Raw genomic sequence first — 17,367 nt, forward strand, 5'->3', positions numbered from 1 at the left:
TGTAGTATAATTTATGGTACATTATTTATGGGACATGAATATGTGATATGTACTTTAAAATATGTTGTTGCAATTATTGATTTTCATATTCATCTTTTTTATTTTACATTAGGAGTTTTCATATCTCCTTTTAAAAGGAAAAAGGAAAAGGGAGAAAGAGGGGAAAGGAAGGAAAGAGAGAAAAAAAAAAAAAAAGATAAAGAATATTATATATTATGCATGTTATTTATGTTATGTTGTCTACACTGACTGTTTTTCCTTCCATTCTGTTTGGCTCTCCTACCATTACCATATCAGGAGCTCCTTTGGAGCAGTCCGCACATCTGTTTCTGATTATTGGAGATGGGAGAATCTAACATAAGGAAGTTGGTTGCATTTAATGTCAGAACATGATTAAGACCTGAGGCGTCGAAACGCGTTGTTCTGCAGTCATCCGACTGATATGCTGTACCTGCTGGAATTTTAATATGCATTGGCACAATAAAATGGATTTTTAATTTTCCATTCCTGGCGCTGGAACTTTCTTCCCTTTTTTCTACTATAGAATAACATTGGGACGAATGCAATGCGATTTTTTATCGCATTGCATTCGTCCGATTTTTTCGCTAGTGTGACTCCGGCCTAAGGTCGCTGTTGCGTCACAAAACTTGTGACTCAGCAGCGATCTCACTAGCGATCTCGCTGTGTGTGACGGGGCATTTAATAATGATACTGTGTTCATGATGAGTAATCGTTAGATCAAGTAAGTCAATACTATCCTTCTCCACAGTAGGAGAAAAGCAGATCTCCCATGGGTTCAGGTTAAATTCGTTTACAAAGTTGATAAGGTCATCATAGCTTCCCTTCCATAAAATAAATACATTGTGCAATAGCAAAAAGCTGCCAGTCAGATCAGTGGTAGGAGCGGGGTTACACAGACCTCATAGAAGACTATATGGTAGCAGGTTTACTATTCCACTAGTGATAATATCTCATCTAATAAATCAGTGATTTTATCAAAACTGCAGAAAGAAACCCACTAAGTGACACATTGCTGGAATCAGGATATCTGCCTTTACATTATGCTCCTCTAAGATTAGGAGGAAAAGCCTGGTGACGGATTCCCTAATAACTGAGCCACTACTCAGCTCTAGAAGAGCCACGTGCCTCTTAAGTATTCCAGATTTGACAAGACACATGGCGATTCCATGTCATGTAGACAATCGTAGATTGCTTCATCCAAGAAGACATTTTTCTGCATCAGCTGCATTGGTAACAGATGGTTTCAGGTTAAAGTTCTTCTTCTAGTAGATAAGGCTGAAATATAAGAAAAAATAAATTTTGTGGCTGTTAGTAGAGACCTGTAGTGAGACCCTGTTGTTAGCATTGTCGCATATATCAGGTAGAGCTCTTCATGCCCTTATTAGTAGAGACCTGTAGTGAGACCCTGCGGTTAGCATTGTCAGATAGATCTGGTGGATCTCTACACCCCATTGTTAGTAGAGACCAGTAGTGAGACCCTGCGGTTAGTATTGTAGGATAGATTTGGTGGAGCTCTACATGCCCTTGTTTAGCAGAGACCAGTAGTGAGACCCTGCGGTTAGTATTGTCAGATAGATCTGGTGGAGCTCTACACCCCCTTGTTAGTAGAGACCAGTAGTGAGACCCTGCGGTTAGTATTGTCAGATAGATCTGGTGGAGCTCTACATGCCCTTGTTAGTAGAGACCAGTAGTGAGACCCTGCGGTTAGTATTGTCAGATAGATCTGGTGGAGCTCTACACCCCCTTGTTAGTAGAGACCTATAGTGAGACCCTGCGGTTAGTATTGTCAGATAGATCTGGTGGAGCTCTACATGCCCTTGTTAGTAGAGACCTGTAGTGAGACCCTGCGGTTAGTATTGTCGGATAGATCTGGTGGAGCTCTACATGCCCTTGTTAGTAGAGACCAGTAGTGAGACCCTGCGGTTAGTATTGTCGGATAGATCTGGTGGAGCTCTACATGCCCTTGTTAGTAGAGACCAGTAGTGAGACCCTGCGGTTAGTATTGTCGGATAGATCTGGTGGAGCTCTACACTCCCTTATTAGTAGAGACCAGTAGTGAGACCCTGCGGTTAGTATTGTCAGATAGATCTGGTGGAGCTCTACATGCCCTTGTTAGTAGAGACCAGTAGTGAGACCCTGCGGTTAGTATTGTCGGATAGATCTGGTGGAGCTCTACATGCCCTTGTTAGTAGAGACCAGTAGTGAGACCCTGCGGTTAGTATTGTCGGATAGATCTGGTGGAGCTCTACATGCCCTTGTTAGTAGAGACCAGTAGTGAGACCCTGCGGTTAGTATTGTCGGATAGATCTGGTGGAGCTCTACACTCCCTTATTAGTAGAGACCTGTAGTGAGACCCTGCGGTTAGTATTGTCGGATAGATCTGGTGGAGCTCTACATGCCCTTGTTGGTAGAGAACTGTAGTGAGACCCTGCAGTTAGTATTGTCAGATAGATCTGGTGGAGCTCTACACTCCCTTATTAGTAGAGACCAGTAGTGAGACCCTGCGGTTAGTATTGTCGGATAGATCTGGTGGAGCTCTACATGCCATTGTTGGTAGAGAACTGTAGTGAGACCCTGCAGTTAGTATTGTCAGATAGATCTGGTGGAGCTCTACACCCCCTTGTGAGTAGAGACCAGTAGTGAGACCCTGCGGTTAGTATTGTCGGATAGATCTGGTGGAGCTCTACACCCCCTTATTAGTAGAGACCAGTAGTGAGACCCTGCGGTTAGTATTGTCAGATAGATCTGGTGGAGCTCTACATGCCCTTGTTAGTAGAGACCTGTAGTGAGACCCTGCGGTTAGTATTGTCGGTTAGATCTGGTGGAGCTCTACATGCCCTTGTTAGTAGAGACCAGTAGTGAGACCCTGCGGTTAGTATTGTCGGATAGATCTGGTGGAGCTCTACATGCCCTTGTTAGTAGAGACCTGTAGTGAGACCCTGCGGTTAGTATTGTCGGATAGATCTGGTGGAGCTCTACATGCCCTTGTTAGTAGAGACCTGTAGTGAGACCCTGCGGTTAGTATTGTCGGATAGATCTGGTGGAGCTCTACATGCCCTTGTTAGTAGAGACCTGTAGTGAGACCCTGCAGTTAGTATTGTCAGATAGATCTGGTGGAGATCTACATGCCCTTGTTAGTAGAGACCTGTAGTGAGACCCTGCGGTTAGTATTGTCGGATAGATCTGGTGGAGCTCTACATGCCATTGTTAGTAGAGACCTGTAGTGAGACCCTGCGGTTAGTATTGTCGGATAGATCTGGTGGAGATCTACATGCCATTGTTAGTAGAGACCTGTAGTGAGACCCTGCGGTTAGTAAAGTTGTATAGATGTGGAGGAGCTCTACATATCCTTATTTCAGCATAGATTTGTTCTACTGGTGAACCTCAGGATTGATGTGGCTGGTGATGCTCTGGAAGAAACGTTTATGGAACCCTATGCACAACTCTCTATTTTTTTAGTTTTTAATTACACAATTATTGTATGGCTACAGTTACACAATCATAGATTCTCTCTTCCGAGAGAATCAGAACAATTATAGTAATGAAGCTCTGATCAGAGTTTGATCCGAGTGTCAGCTTTGTGTGATCCAATCATCTCCAATGAGAGAATCAGAGCACACTGTCAGGAGAAGATGGAGAACAAAATTTCTCCTCCTCTTTCATTCTCTGAGATGGCAGAAATCGGGCCGCTCTCAGATGTCATCCAAGTGCGGCCCGATGTTTTGAGCGACATCCGATTTGTGTTGTGACTTTTTCTTTCATGCCGAATCAGCATGAGAAATGCCGATCAGCAGTGCCCCATAGAATAACATTGGTCCAGCAACCTGGGCAGTGATAATTCAGTATACAGTATGTTGTTTATACAAGCTACTGATCAGTCTTGTTCTCTACCTCTAAGACCTATAACAAAGTTGGAATGGCTGAACTAACTGTAAGTGAAACTTACTGTACATTGCTATTTAGAATAATGAACCACCTATCTTTTCCCATTTTCCATTTATTCATCAGAAATGGAGAAATGTTGCACTCTGCGGCGTGCCTGAGTGGTCTAAAAGCAAACATATCAATGCACATATGGGCATTGGCCTAAGCTAAGCAGCAGGTGATCACAGCTATCCCCACAATTAGATACCTCGACAATCAACAGGACACCGATATCCTTCTGGGAATGAGCTCTTTTAAGGAAAAAAATAATGTACGCTTCTGGATCAGATTGAAAGAAAAGACGGCGCACTTTCCAGGTCAGTAAAGCACAGTAGGTCTCTATCCTCCTGCTTCTGACAGAATATAGAGCATTTCTTCTCAGTCACATCTTCTAGCTGATACCCCGCTGTTGTCGTAATGAACAGGTTTATTTAATTTTACCTTATAATGCATTTCTCTGGAACAAATTGCTGTTGAGGGATGAACCGGAATCAAATTGGTTTGTTCAAATTCAATTTGAATTTGCATCTTGTGGAAGGTTAAAAGCGCAGGTACGATATATTCTATATGGATGTACGGAACCATTGGGTGGACACCTTCACGAAAAGAAAAGTTTGGAAATCCAGTTTTGTCTTACATTTAGGGCATGCATATATAGAAGGGCTCTTTGCATAAACAATATATATTTTATATAACCTGAAGACAAAAAAGCTCAACAGTAACTTTGTACTTTCCCTTAGATTCTCATGTATTTCTGTAGTTCTGATGGAATCTTTTGAATTGTAATAACTAATATTAATCTCTCTTTGTAGATAAAGAATATGAATAGCCTTGACGCGTTTCTTGACTTGATGCCTTTTCATTCAGGAGCATTTTTTACTTTTTTTTTATTTTGATTTATTATTATTTTTATCTGACTCCTTAGTATACACACTTGTTTTGGTTTCTATTGACCCGAGTGCACACTAAAGTCGCTATACCTACCGTACACACTTTCAGTATTTGTCGACTGTCAGATAGTACATCTTACTTATCACAACTGCTACAGATGTAACATTTCTTAAAATTGCAGTGATATCATAATGTATAAAGACGCATAGATGCAGAACCGCAGAGGCGTAGCTAGGGGTTCAGCTCAGCAAGGACAAAACTTCTGAGTGGGCCCGACAGATAATAATTGGGAGATAAGGATCTGCCATGTTCGATTTTGGACTGCTGATTTTGTTCTATGACACATAGTGAGAGAAGTGCTTCAGAAGTGGAAATGTGCCCCCTTACCTCTTGGGCCCCTGGTACAGGTTATACCAATGAAATGTCCGCTATGCCATCATATGTGAAAATATAGTGGTATATACCAGTCCTGCAAAAATTATAAGAGATCACAGTACAGTTATATAAAGTGATTTACAGCTGACGTTCTTTCTGATGGAGTCCTTCATTTTTCCATCTGGCCCAGACCGATATGACAACTTCTCTAGCCACGACTCTTCTGCAGAGATTACAACAAAGACACATTTGACTTCTCACATTTCCAGCACTGTTCCCATTTATTCCCAACCTGCACAAACTCCTCATCCTGCTGATACCCCAATGCTGAGCCGTTGCTGCTGTATGTGTCCCTATGACTGCACCTACTGTGTGGCACAAAAACAGAGTTCCTCTTGGTGTCATACATAATAATGCCCACCACTGGGTCCATTTCAAGGTAAAATGTCTCTTCTGTGCCCTCTAGATGATAAAATTGCCCAATAGAATTTATTAATGCCCTGTGCAAGCGCTGTAGAAAACTGTACCTGGATTTTGTCCCATAGAAAATAATAATTTCCCTCTGTTTGCCCCTTTGATAATCACAATACCATGAGTGCCTCTGTAATAATAATGCTTCTAAAATGTGCACTTAAATTGAATAATGTTCCCTTCTGTGCATCGTCACTATACACAGTATGATGGGCCCACAGCTTACATCTACATTGTATGATGTCCTTATAGTTCCCCCATTCACAAGATGATGTCCCCACTACTCCCCTATACACAGTACAATGTCCCCACAGCTCCCTATATACAGTATGATAGGTTCATAGTTCCTCTATACACAGTATGATGGGACCACAGCTCCCTTCATTACAATATGATGCCCCCACGGCACCTCTATACACAGGATAATGCCCCCCAAAATGTATGATACCCACAGTAGTCCCCACACTGTATTATAACCCTCTTAGTAGTCCTCATGCCGTATGATAACCACCTTAGTAGCCCCCACACTGTGCTATGGCCATCACACAATATTAAAATTAAAAATAATCATATACTCAACTAACCCCAAGTCCAATGGCAGATAGAGGCAAAGCCTGGGCGGACCAATGCAGTGGTGTCATGTCAGGGCACACAGAGTCCCAGCACAATGACATCATCCCATATCTGCACCCGGGACCTGTTGTTCTGCAGGCCTTAAAGGGGTGGTCTGAAGGCAAATCATTTTTATCCTAACTCACTATCTATTTAGTAACATAACTCTAAGCTATTTTCTAATATACTTGTTCAAAATGGCCGCCATGGTCACCACCCATCTTGAAAAGTTTCCCCCTCCCATATACTAATGTGCCACAAACAGGAAGTTGATATCACCAACCATTCCCATTTTATTTAGGTGTATCCATATAAGTGGTCCACCCTGTATATGCATTTTTCAGTAATGGAAAGTTTATTTTTACACTCGCGTCTCCCTCATTTACCTCTATTTTGTCAGGTCCTGGCCTGCTGTGTTAGGGTTGGGTCCAGATACTTCTACAAGCAGTAGCAGAAAGCCATGTTATTGCCTTTGCATTATGACACCACAGCAGTCACATTTCATGATCCCTTACTCTTTCCTGCCTTGGTTGAGTTCATCAGTAGATACGTCCGATCTCTAAACTTTATTTGTGAAGGTCTAATATGATCTTACTTGTCTGTGATCTGAGGACCTGACAAAGATATTGGTCAAAAATGTGAGATGGTGGCAATATCATATATTTAGAAATGATAACTGTGCTTGTATTTTGGAAGAACCACACAACTAATTCACTTGGAAACATTTTCACAATTTTCTTTTTCGAGTTCGTTACCTTTTTTTTCTGTTATCGAGTCTTGTTTATGAGGCATCCCTTAGTGAAAACTACACTTTTCATCCCAGGAACAAATGAGAAAAGAGAGGAAGCAGATTTTGCAAGTTAAAAAAGCCACTAATGTTCTTCTGTAGTGAAGGGTATTGCAGTTTTTGCCTTGAAGCAGTTTGAACATGACAGCAGTCTGGTATTACAAGCGTAGCATGAGAGACCATTTTATATCTAGCATTTGTTGTGACCTTTCATACTCAGCCCCTTTCTCTTTCCCCTCTGTGAGAAAACCTTCCCAACATTCTAATCATTGCGCTGAGGAATGAAACGTCTTCTACCAGCTGTGCAAGAAAACGTGACTCCAAGCAGAATGATGTGTGCAGTTCATCAAGTGAAGAAATGCGTATCCGTTCAATGAGGCAACAAAACTTCAGATTAAAGGGAATCTGATGTAGGTACAGTGACCCTGATTCCAATGATGTATCATTTACTGAGATGTTTCCTGCAGTTTAAATAAAATCACTGTATTATCTGCTACAGATCAAACAGTTCTCTGAATGCAGAGCTCTGATTAACCCAGTCCCCACCACTGATTTGCAGTTTTCTGCCTATGCACAGTGCACACTGATAATTAGCGGTGGGTGTGGGGTAATACAGAGCTACTTGGCAGCAGGTTTCTTAATCATCTGGTGATAATCTCCTGCTGTTACAATTTTATCAAAACTACAGCAAGTAGCCCAGTAAATGACACATCACTGGAATCCGGAATATATGACCTACACTGTTCTCAGATTAGTTAGTTGGCAAAAACTCAGATACAAATTCTCTATAATCACAAAATTAAGGCGACTGGATGAACACGTCAAAGGGGTAGTCCACTACTTACACATCCCTTCTTAACATAAATAGTACCCTACGTAAAATAAAAGCAGCATATACTCACCTTAGCTCCAGCGATGTTTGCGCTATGCCAGCCAGCAGTCGAAGGACAATAACTCAGTGCCTGTTGATTGGCTGTAGTGATCACATGACATGAAGTCACGCAAGGGTAAGGAGACACAGCACCAACAATGCTGGAATTAAGGTGAGTAAATGCTGTTTTTTGATTTTACATAAGGCACCATTTCTTTTTAAGAAAGGGTTGTCCAAGTAGTAGGGAATCCCTTTAAAATTACGAAGGTCTTTTTCATTATTTTGAACTTGATGCTGGAATACAGAACTTTTCTTGGATTATGGAAGTGATAGGACATTTAGAATTCCAAAATATCCCTTAGGCTGTGCTCACACGTTGCTGTTTTTTTTTTTGCTGCATTTTTTCTGCAAACTAAAAGCTGTGTTTTACAGTACTAGCAAAAACTATAAGATTTCAAAAATCACATTCACACACATCGTTTTCTTCCCCCTTGCTTAATTGGAAAAAAGCTGCATTTTTGAAAACTGCAGCATGTCACTATGAATCCTACACAATGAATTGAAGTACACGTCCAGACTATATACTTAAAAAAACCAGTACAATTTTATTTGAGCAAATACAATAAATGTGGCACCCCCAGGAGTATGGTCGCCACAGTGGCATTACCTTCCTCCTAGGGAGTGTGATGTCATGCTTGGAAGCAATGAAGGATCTCTCTGTCAGGTAAATACAACACACAGCACAGTTCCCACTCCAGGCCAGCAGAGGGAGCTCTGAACTAAAACTGGGGGAAGAGCTGCTCTCTGGGGGCCAGGAAGGGGAAGTTAGTCAGTTCGTGTGAGGAAGGCGAAGTGTGTGGATGAGAGGAGAAGAGCTGGAGGATTGAGCAGAGTTCAGGCTCACTTCTAGTATGGCGCATGGTTCCGGATTCCGGTATCCGAGATAGTATGGATACTGATGTTCCTGCAGCAGAAACCGGAGGAATAGGAAGCTGTAAATGCTCTGTTCCCACATAAGACTCGGAAGCACAACAGCAACGTGTGAGCCAGAATAAGGAGGCTACAGCTGCCTGCCATACGAGGGAGTTCTAAAAGAGAGCAAGCAAGGGGAACTTCAGTGTAACTCAGTACTGCAAGTACCTCAGATAAGCGCTAGAAAGGAGACTACACAACCCATCTGCATAGAGAGATTCCTGAGTTGTTTCCAAGCTGGCCAGCCTCTGTTCCATCTGTAATCTGGATCCTGGACTGCACTTGCAAAGCAAAGTAAAGGTAAAGGAAACTGCACCCTGTTGTGTCATTGCCTTCTTCCTGCAACCCCTTCAGCACTGCTACATCTCTGTGCCTAACACTGCACCCTCTTCCTCAACACCTATTCTCACTGCCCTGGGACTACAGCTCTACCTGTGGGGAGCTATTACATCTTGCTGCCTTATATCATCTGTCCCAGAGGATCTGCCTGCAGCGTCGACTTAACCCCTTCATTGCTGAGCACCACAGGTGGCGTCACACGCCATTGCAGCCATTACCCCACCACTTGGCACGCACGGGAAGCTAAAGGGGCGGGCTGTCATGGGCGGAGTCAGCACGAAAAGTGAAGTGCTGCATGGGAAGAGACCAGTGCACGGGAAGTGAGAAGCAGAGGCCTGCAGTCCCGGCGTCCCCCGATCAACCAGCCTGTGGAGCGGCAACCGGTAAGCCAGCTCAACCCAGGGCCTGGCCAGTGTTAACTAGGGGGGGAGAATGTCAGAGGCAAGAGAAGATGCAGTAGTGAACGCCACCGCACCCCCCACAGCGCCGCAAGATGCAGGGGCAAGCGCAGCTGCGGCTCCAATGGCACCGCAGTATCCAGCAGCCAGCGCCACTTCCAGAATGCAGCAGGAACAAGCGCCCATCACAGCAGTCCCCATAATGCTGCTGTCCATGCCCTATATACCGGGAGCCACCAGGTTACCGCAGTACTCAGGGGAGTCACATACCCTGAGTGAATTTAAAGAGAGACTGTGCAGTTTGTTTGAGTTGTATCCTCTGTCTGAAAGCCAGAAAGTGAACATCCTTATTGGGAAGCTAACTGGTGCAGCGCACAGGGAAATAAGAGCCTGGCAGGACACTGATAAAGAGACTGTTAAAAAGATCCTGGCTAAGCTAAAACGCACCTTTGATACCCGCACTGCAGCAGAAATAAAAATGAGATTCTTTGGGTGTAAGCAGAGAGCGCAGGACAGTATACGGGACTATGCTCTTAACCTGCAGACAGTGTGAAAGATGGAGACAGGCTGTTAAAGGAGCAATTTATTGAGAGACTCCTATCCAGTACCCACAGAGTACAGCTGCGCATCATAGCCCTACAAAACCCTGACCTAGACTTTGCAGACTTCATAGACAGGGCTATCCAAGTGCTGCATGAACCAAATGTCAGCCGTCCAGCGCCCCCTAGGCACCCAGCGATCACATACCACCAAGAAGCAGCATCTTTCCCTCCCAGCCCTGTGGGGGCTGATACGCAGACTCTGGATAATGATCCATCTACAGAACTGCGCCTTCAGGTCAAGAGCTGGCCAAAAGTATGGCTGCACTTGCCAAAACTGTGCAGTCCATGCAGGTGTCCTCAAAGGAGAAGATCCAGCTGGCCTCAAGTCCAGAGGATGTCCCATGGATATGGAAGAAGAGGATCCCGCCACGCCGAGGGAGAGACAACGATCGTTATGACCAGAATGGACGTCCCATCTGTCGTCGCTGCTGCAAGGCAGGCCACATCGCACGATTCTGCCACCCTGGGGCAGAGGGCCAACCCCCTGGAGTAGGACCACAAGGCCCAAAGAACTGGCGAGCCAAGTATGTTGGAGGGCCACCGATGCTCCCAGTGGTGATTGACGGCATCCCCATGAACGCTTTGCTGGACACTGGCTCTCAGGTGACAACTATGCCATATATCCTTTACAAGCGGTATAGGGCTGACTCTGAACTTACTCGCGGCCCAAGTGATGAACTGACAGTAGTTGCCAGCAATGGTCAGTCTTTGCCGTAAGTAGGATGTAAAGAGATTACCATTAAAGTGGGGCAAGTAGAGTTAAAATTTCAAGGTCTGATAGTTGTAGACATTGATAGATGAGAATGTAACCCAATGATGACCTTAAGTACTAATGTGATTGAAAATTGTCTTGCCGAGGTTATTGTTTTGTTGCAACAGGTAGCCGAGACTGCTGGTTCCAGTGAACAACGAGTCCTGCAGAAGGAGATCAAGGCCCTGATGCGAAGACAGCAGGTAGAACTGTCTGGTGGAGAAATTTGCATCGTCAGAGTGAGTGATTATTTCCCCATTGCGATACCCCCAAAATGTGAAATGTTAGTTTGGTGTCGGGCAGCCATAGGCCTCAGAGGAAAAGATTACCAAGCATTGGTAGAGCCAGTGTACTCTGATAGCCGGCCCATTGTCCTGACAGCCAGAGGGGTAGTTGATGTTCGCAAAGGGAGAGTACCTGTACGCCTCTTGAACTGTGGGGAAGAGGAGGCCACAATACCTCGGTATGCCACAGTTACTAAGCTGCTTACTGTCAGTAACAACGCAATACAGGCAGCAGAGCCCTTGGTCTCGTCTGACCAGGCAGGAGACAATTGCTCTGTAAAGCAGCTGGAGGAGTGGTGTCAGCAGCTGCAGGTGGGAACTGACTCCACCCCATCATACCAAAAGAGTGGGGTTTACCGAATGACTCAGGAGTATGAGCGGGTATTCAGTAAACACCCCCTAGACTTTGGGAAGGCAAAAGGGGTTCAGCACCATAACCCCACTGGAGATCATCCCCCCATTAAAGAAAGGTACCGGCCTATACCCCCAACACAATATCAATGTGCCAAAAGTATGTTGCGGGAAATGAAGGAGGCTGGGGTGATCAGAGACAGTTGTAGCCCCTGGGCAGCTCCAATAGTCTTTGTGAAAAAGAAAGATGGTACCATGAGAATGTGTGTTGATTGCCACAAAATTAACAGCATTACACATAAAGATGCCTACCCATTACCCAGAAGGGTAATGAGGAGTCATTAGCCGCACTTAAAACTGCTATCTATTTTTCCACCTTAGATCTCACTAGTGGGTATTGGCAGGTTCCCGTGGCAGAGGCAGACAAGGAGAAAACAGCGTTTACTACACCAATCGGTCTCTGCGAGTTCAACTACATGCCGTTCTGGCTCTGCACCTCCCCAGGGACATTTCAACGGCTAATGGAGTGCTATCTTTGACACAAGAACTTTGAGACAGTCCTGTTGTACCTTGATGATGTCATCGTTTTCTCCAAGACTTATGAAGACTATCTGAAGCACCTGGCTGAGGTGTTTGAATCCTTGTCCAACTTTGGCCTGAAAGTGAAGCCATCCAAATGCCACCTCCTGAAGCCTAAGGTACAGTACCTCGGTCATGTAATGAGTGTAGAAGGTGTGGCACCAGATCCTGACAAAGTCACTGTCTTCCGAGACTGGCAGAAGCCCAGCAACCTCCATGAGGTACGTTAATTCCTCTGGCTGGTAGGCTACTACCGAAGGTTCATCAAAGGCTTCACTGAAATAGCCACGCCTATGCAAAATATTCTGGTGGGCCAGCCCAAGAAAGCCAGGAAGAAGAGTCCTACATTTGAATGGAATGAGGAACTGGAGAGTTCCTTCACTCGACTGAAGATGGCTCTCACAGGAGATGAAGTTCTGGCCTACCCAGATTATGACCAACCATTTGTTTTGTATACTGATGCCAGCAATGTGGGACTGGGAGCAGTACTGTCCCAGGTACAGAATGGCAAAGAAAGAGTGATCTCCTATGCAAGCAGGAAGCTTCATCCCACTGAAAGGAACTCTGACAACTACAGTTCCTTGAAACTGGAGTTCCTCGCCATAGTCTAGGCTGTGACTGAACGATTCAAGCATTACCTAGCTTCAGCCAAGTTTACATCTTCACAGACAACAACCCGTTGACTCACTTGGAAACTGCAAAACTAGGTGCACTGGAGCAGCTTTGGACGGCCCGGCTGTCTAACTATGAATTCACCATCAGGTACCGAGCGGGGCACAAGAATGCCAATGCTGATGTGCTGTCCAGAATGCCTAATCTGCCAGATGCAGGAGAAGACCCTGAGGCACTTGAAGAAATAGAGTTACCTGCCTTCCACCGGCCAATTGCGGCCCAACGTGCCCAAGGAGTGAGAAATAGACGGTCTATTGTGAAAGAGGCCACCCTAAATCCATTGCCTCATCATGACTGGGCAGAAACGCAGGATAACGGACCCTGGTAAAGGAGCTACTATCACAAGCTGACTCACGCCCAGGTACAGATGCTCCTGAAGAAACCAAGCAGTTGTGGAAGGAAAGAGGCAGGCTGTTCCTCTATGAGGGAAAGCTGTGCCAGAGGAGTATCAATGCCCGCACTCATGAGTTGGTCTGGCAGGTGGTAGTCCCAAAGAGGGATGCATCGATGGTCTTGGAAGCATACCACAATGGAGCTGGACACTTCAGATGGAAGAAGTTGGAGGCCTTGCTCCGGGAGAGATTTTACTGGGCTGGTATGAGGAAGGCCATTGAAAATTGGTGCCGGGAGTGTGGACAATGTAACCTGCACAGGAAGGACCGTAACAGCCAGCAAGCTCCTTTGCAGCCAATAATAACCAAACAACCACTTGAGTTGGTCACCCTAGACCATGTGAAGCTGGTCCCAAGTCGTTCAGGCTACGTTTATGCTCTTACAATCGTTGACCACTACTCGAGATTCCTGGTAGTCGTGCCTGTCAAGGATCAAACAGCCAGGACAGCAGCCAGAGCCTTCCAACAGCACTTTTGCCGACCACACGGATATCCCGAGCGAGTGCTTACAGATCAAGGTCAAGCCTTTGAGGCGGAAGTGTTCCAGGAATTCTGTAACTTCTACGGTTGCAACAAGATCAGGACAACACCATACCATCCACAGACCAATGGCATGTGTGAAAAGATGAATCAGGTGGTGATCGACCTACTGAAGATCTTGCCTTTGGAAGAGAGGAATCTGTGACCAGAGAAGTTACCAGATCTGGTAGACCTCTACAATCACATTCCTGTGAATTAAACCAACTGCACTCCAGCCTACCTAATGAGAGCGAGGCCTGGCAAGCTGCCTATTGATTTGGATATGGGAGTCCTGACACCTGAGGTAATATCAACAGATGCTGACTGGGATATGGAGAGGCAGCAACAATAACGAAGAGTACAAGAGTGTGTAGAAAAGAGTATAGCTCAGGCGAGACAAAAACAAGAAAAGAACTACAATCAACATGCACCTGCAGTTCCCTTGTCACCAGGAGAACAAGTCCTAAAGAGGAAAAGGAGGATGCATAAATTGGATGACCAATGGGAAGCTGAACCCTACACCATCTTACCATCAAACTTCGACAACACCAAAGTGTGCCTTATCAGTAAGGATGGAGGAGAAACCTCATCAGCAGTATCGAGGGATCATCTGAAACTGTGCCCTGACCAGCTAAAGGAAAGGATGGGAGAACAAAACAACCTTCAACCCATAGAAGAAGAAAAGGTCAACACTGTACTCGGAGAATTTCCTGCAACCTGTACAAGAGTGGATCAAGCCATCGTAGTTCCTGTCCTAATCTTTCCCCAGCCTACTGCAACTGAAGTAGCAGAGACTCAAGAGAACCCTGAAAATCAGGAAGTTCAGGCAATGGATGCCACACCAGCAGTGGAGCCAGAGAATCCTCGCCCTGCCAGTGGTGAATCAGTCATGCCCACAGTGAGTCTAAGAGTTCGTAGATGGCTACTACCCAGTTTACCAACAGCAGTAACTCGCCCACTAAACCTAAATAGGCCATTAGAAGTACTCATGCTACGCAGATCTACCCGTAGTACAAAAGGTGAGATCCCAGTTAGATATAGAGAGTAAAGTGCAAATAGAAAATGTAAACTGTACATGTAAATATGCAACTTTTCAAGTTTATGTGCCTACAGAGACTCTGTAAGAACCTTTTTGAATATCTTATTTTGTTTTGATGGACAATTGGACCACAGGACTATGTGTGGTCAAAACTCTACTTGCACATATGTAACACCCCTTTAGGGCTACCACTGTACCCTGGGTGCTATGGAGGGTCTCTCCTCTTTTGTACGCAGTGCCTCCACCCGAATCTTGATTGGAGCTTTGTCTCTGGGCTGCAGAAGGACAATTATCTCCTGCCAGGGGCTGATTCGGGAAACCCCTGCCACAGCTTGGTACACACTCAGGAAGCAGGAGTAAAACAGTTTAACAGATTTATTGCTATAAAGCAGAAATGAGGTGGGTTTAAAGGAATAAACATACAATGCAATTAACTGTGCTATAAAAGTCATATACACATCACCGTCTAACTAAACTCCAACCCTGCAAATATAACGTGGCAAAGTCCCCCTCTTCTGTGTTTACTCAGTCCAAACGTTGGGGCCCAGTTGCCGCGGATGTTGGCGCACAAAGTAACAACCGTGGGTGCACTTAGATGAACATTGATGCCAATAGTTTATGTTGCCTTGTACTCACTGTAAATAGCGCTGATAGAATCACAAGTCTCATAAGGGCACTCACTGTGTCTCTAATGACCAGAGGATTCTTTGGACTCCAGCTGGGGGCTGCAGGATTTAGACCTTTATCCGATGGGAGTGCCGGCCGGACTCTCTGGATCTTTGCTCTCTCCAGCAATACAGGTATCTCCGAGGGGTCCCCCACACTCTGCAACTTAGGGGAATCAAGATCCACTCCACTCTGTCTCTCATAACCAGCAGCAGCCACGTTTTTCCTCCTCCCACCATTTGATTTCACTGTGTGATGTATACTGACCACGGGTAGGTTACGTCCGAGAGTGGACCCTCTGGGTCGCGGCACTGGAGCTCCCAGGGGCGAGCGCGCCAGGTGGTGCCGACCCCTATACAGGGGCCGTTAGGGGCAGGCCCTCAGAAGACAGATGCCACGACTGCTAGACCCTAGAGGGGTGGCTCACAAGACTGAGTGAGGGGTGCAGGACTGAGGCACGGAATGCAGAAGGGAGTAGGAAGAACGGAGTGGGAGCAGGACGGAAACACGGCGAAAAGGACCAGGCACCGAGAGGGGAATACGAGACGGAGACACGGAGTACAGGACTGGGTACTGGAGTACAGGACAGAGACTCGGAGTACAGGACAGGGCACTGGAGTACAGGATGGAGACACGGAGTACAGGACAGGGCACTGGAGTACAGGACGGAGACTCGGAGTACAGGACAGGGCACTGGAGTACAGGACGGAGACACAGAGTACAGGACAGGGCACTGGAGTACAGGACGGAGACACGGGAGTATAGGACAGGGCACTGGAGTACAGGACGGAGACACGGAGTACAGGACAGGGCACTGGAGTGCAGGATGGAGACACGACTGAGACAGGGAGTGTGAAGGGGAAACCCCTAAACACTTGGCCAGGATACCGTAGGAAAGGCACATGATAATCAGGCATCTCCACCATGTTGGAGACGCCTGATATACCCTGTGCTGCCGGCTGATTGGACGCCTTGGCTTCTGGGCGGGCGCTCCAGGGTTAAGAGACCTGGAGAGCGCGCGCCCGTGGCCTAAGGCGCCCGCAGGAAGCAGGCACGCGCCGGACAGAGGAGAAGGACGAGGAGGCGGGCACAAAGCGGGGAGGCGAGCGCCGGTAAGTATAGGCGGCGGCAGGCCCCGCCGCTGCTGGGGCGGCGGCGGCTACCGCCGCCGACGTGAAACACTTTCTTTCCAGCGTCCTCCCCCAAGTCCCTCTTCCTCCCCTCTTCTATCATCTCACGGGAACACGGATCCCTGGGAGTTGTAGTCTTCTGCCACTCAGGAGAAAAATGATTAGTGTCTGTAGGTCCCTGTTTAACAGCCACTGCAAAACTCTTCTTAGAGTGTGTAAGCTCCAGCATGCCGGTAGATGCTGTGACAGTTCCCTGTGCAGGTGTTACATTCTCCCCCTGGTGAGTCCTTGAAAGTGTCCCATCACTATATGAGGACTCACCACCTGAAACATGAAGGGGGGTTAGAGCATCAAATTTACATGCACACAAACCACCACCTGGACACATGGGAGATAACGAAAAATAGGGCCAAACAGAATTTGAATTTCCTGAGCACATGGGAAATACCGGGAAATAAGGCCAAACAGAATTGGAATTGGAGGGTATCAGCCTAGGGGCCTCAGTGGTATGTCCCATTCTATCATAGGACAACATCATAGGGGGCCTAACGTCCCGTTTGGGATGAGTGTGTACTGAGGGGGCCCCCTCCTCAACCCCCGACTCTTGTCTCTTCAAAACGGGTTCCTCCAGATGGACCTCTTCATTCAACAAATGTCCTTCTTCTGGACTCTCCCCCAATTGTGGACAGAGCACATTAGCCTCCTGACAAATGTCCTTTGT

General features: G+C 46.1%; 1 long non-coding RNA gene across 2 annotated transcripts in view; it reads right to left on the minus strand.

The window, feature by feature from the left end:
* Nucleotides 1-225: 225 nt before the first annotated feature.
* The window catches only part of LOC141083760 (uncharacterized), a 68,159-nt gene continuing 51,017 nt past the window's right edge, over nt 226-17,367 (minus strand). For both annotated transcript variants that reach the window (XR_012230821.1, XR_012230820.1), the window contains one exon: nt 226-1,296. This is a non-coding gene — a long non-coding RNA (uncharacterized lncRNA). The remainder of the gene's footprint in view (nt 1,297-17,367) is intronic.

Source organism: Dendrobates tinctorius, unplaced genomic scaffold, assembly GCF_039654945.1.
Source record: "Dendrobates tinctorius isolate UK_male_01 unplaced genomic scaffold, ASM3965494v1 ptg000021l, whole genome shotgun sequence".
Taxonomy (NCBI): domain Eukaryota; kingdom Metazoa; phylum Chordata; class Amphibia; order Anura; family Dendrobatidae; genus Dendrobates; species Dendrobates tinctorius.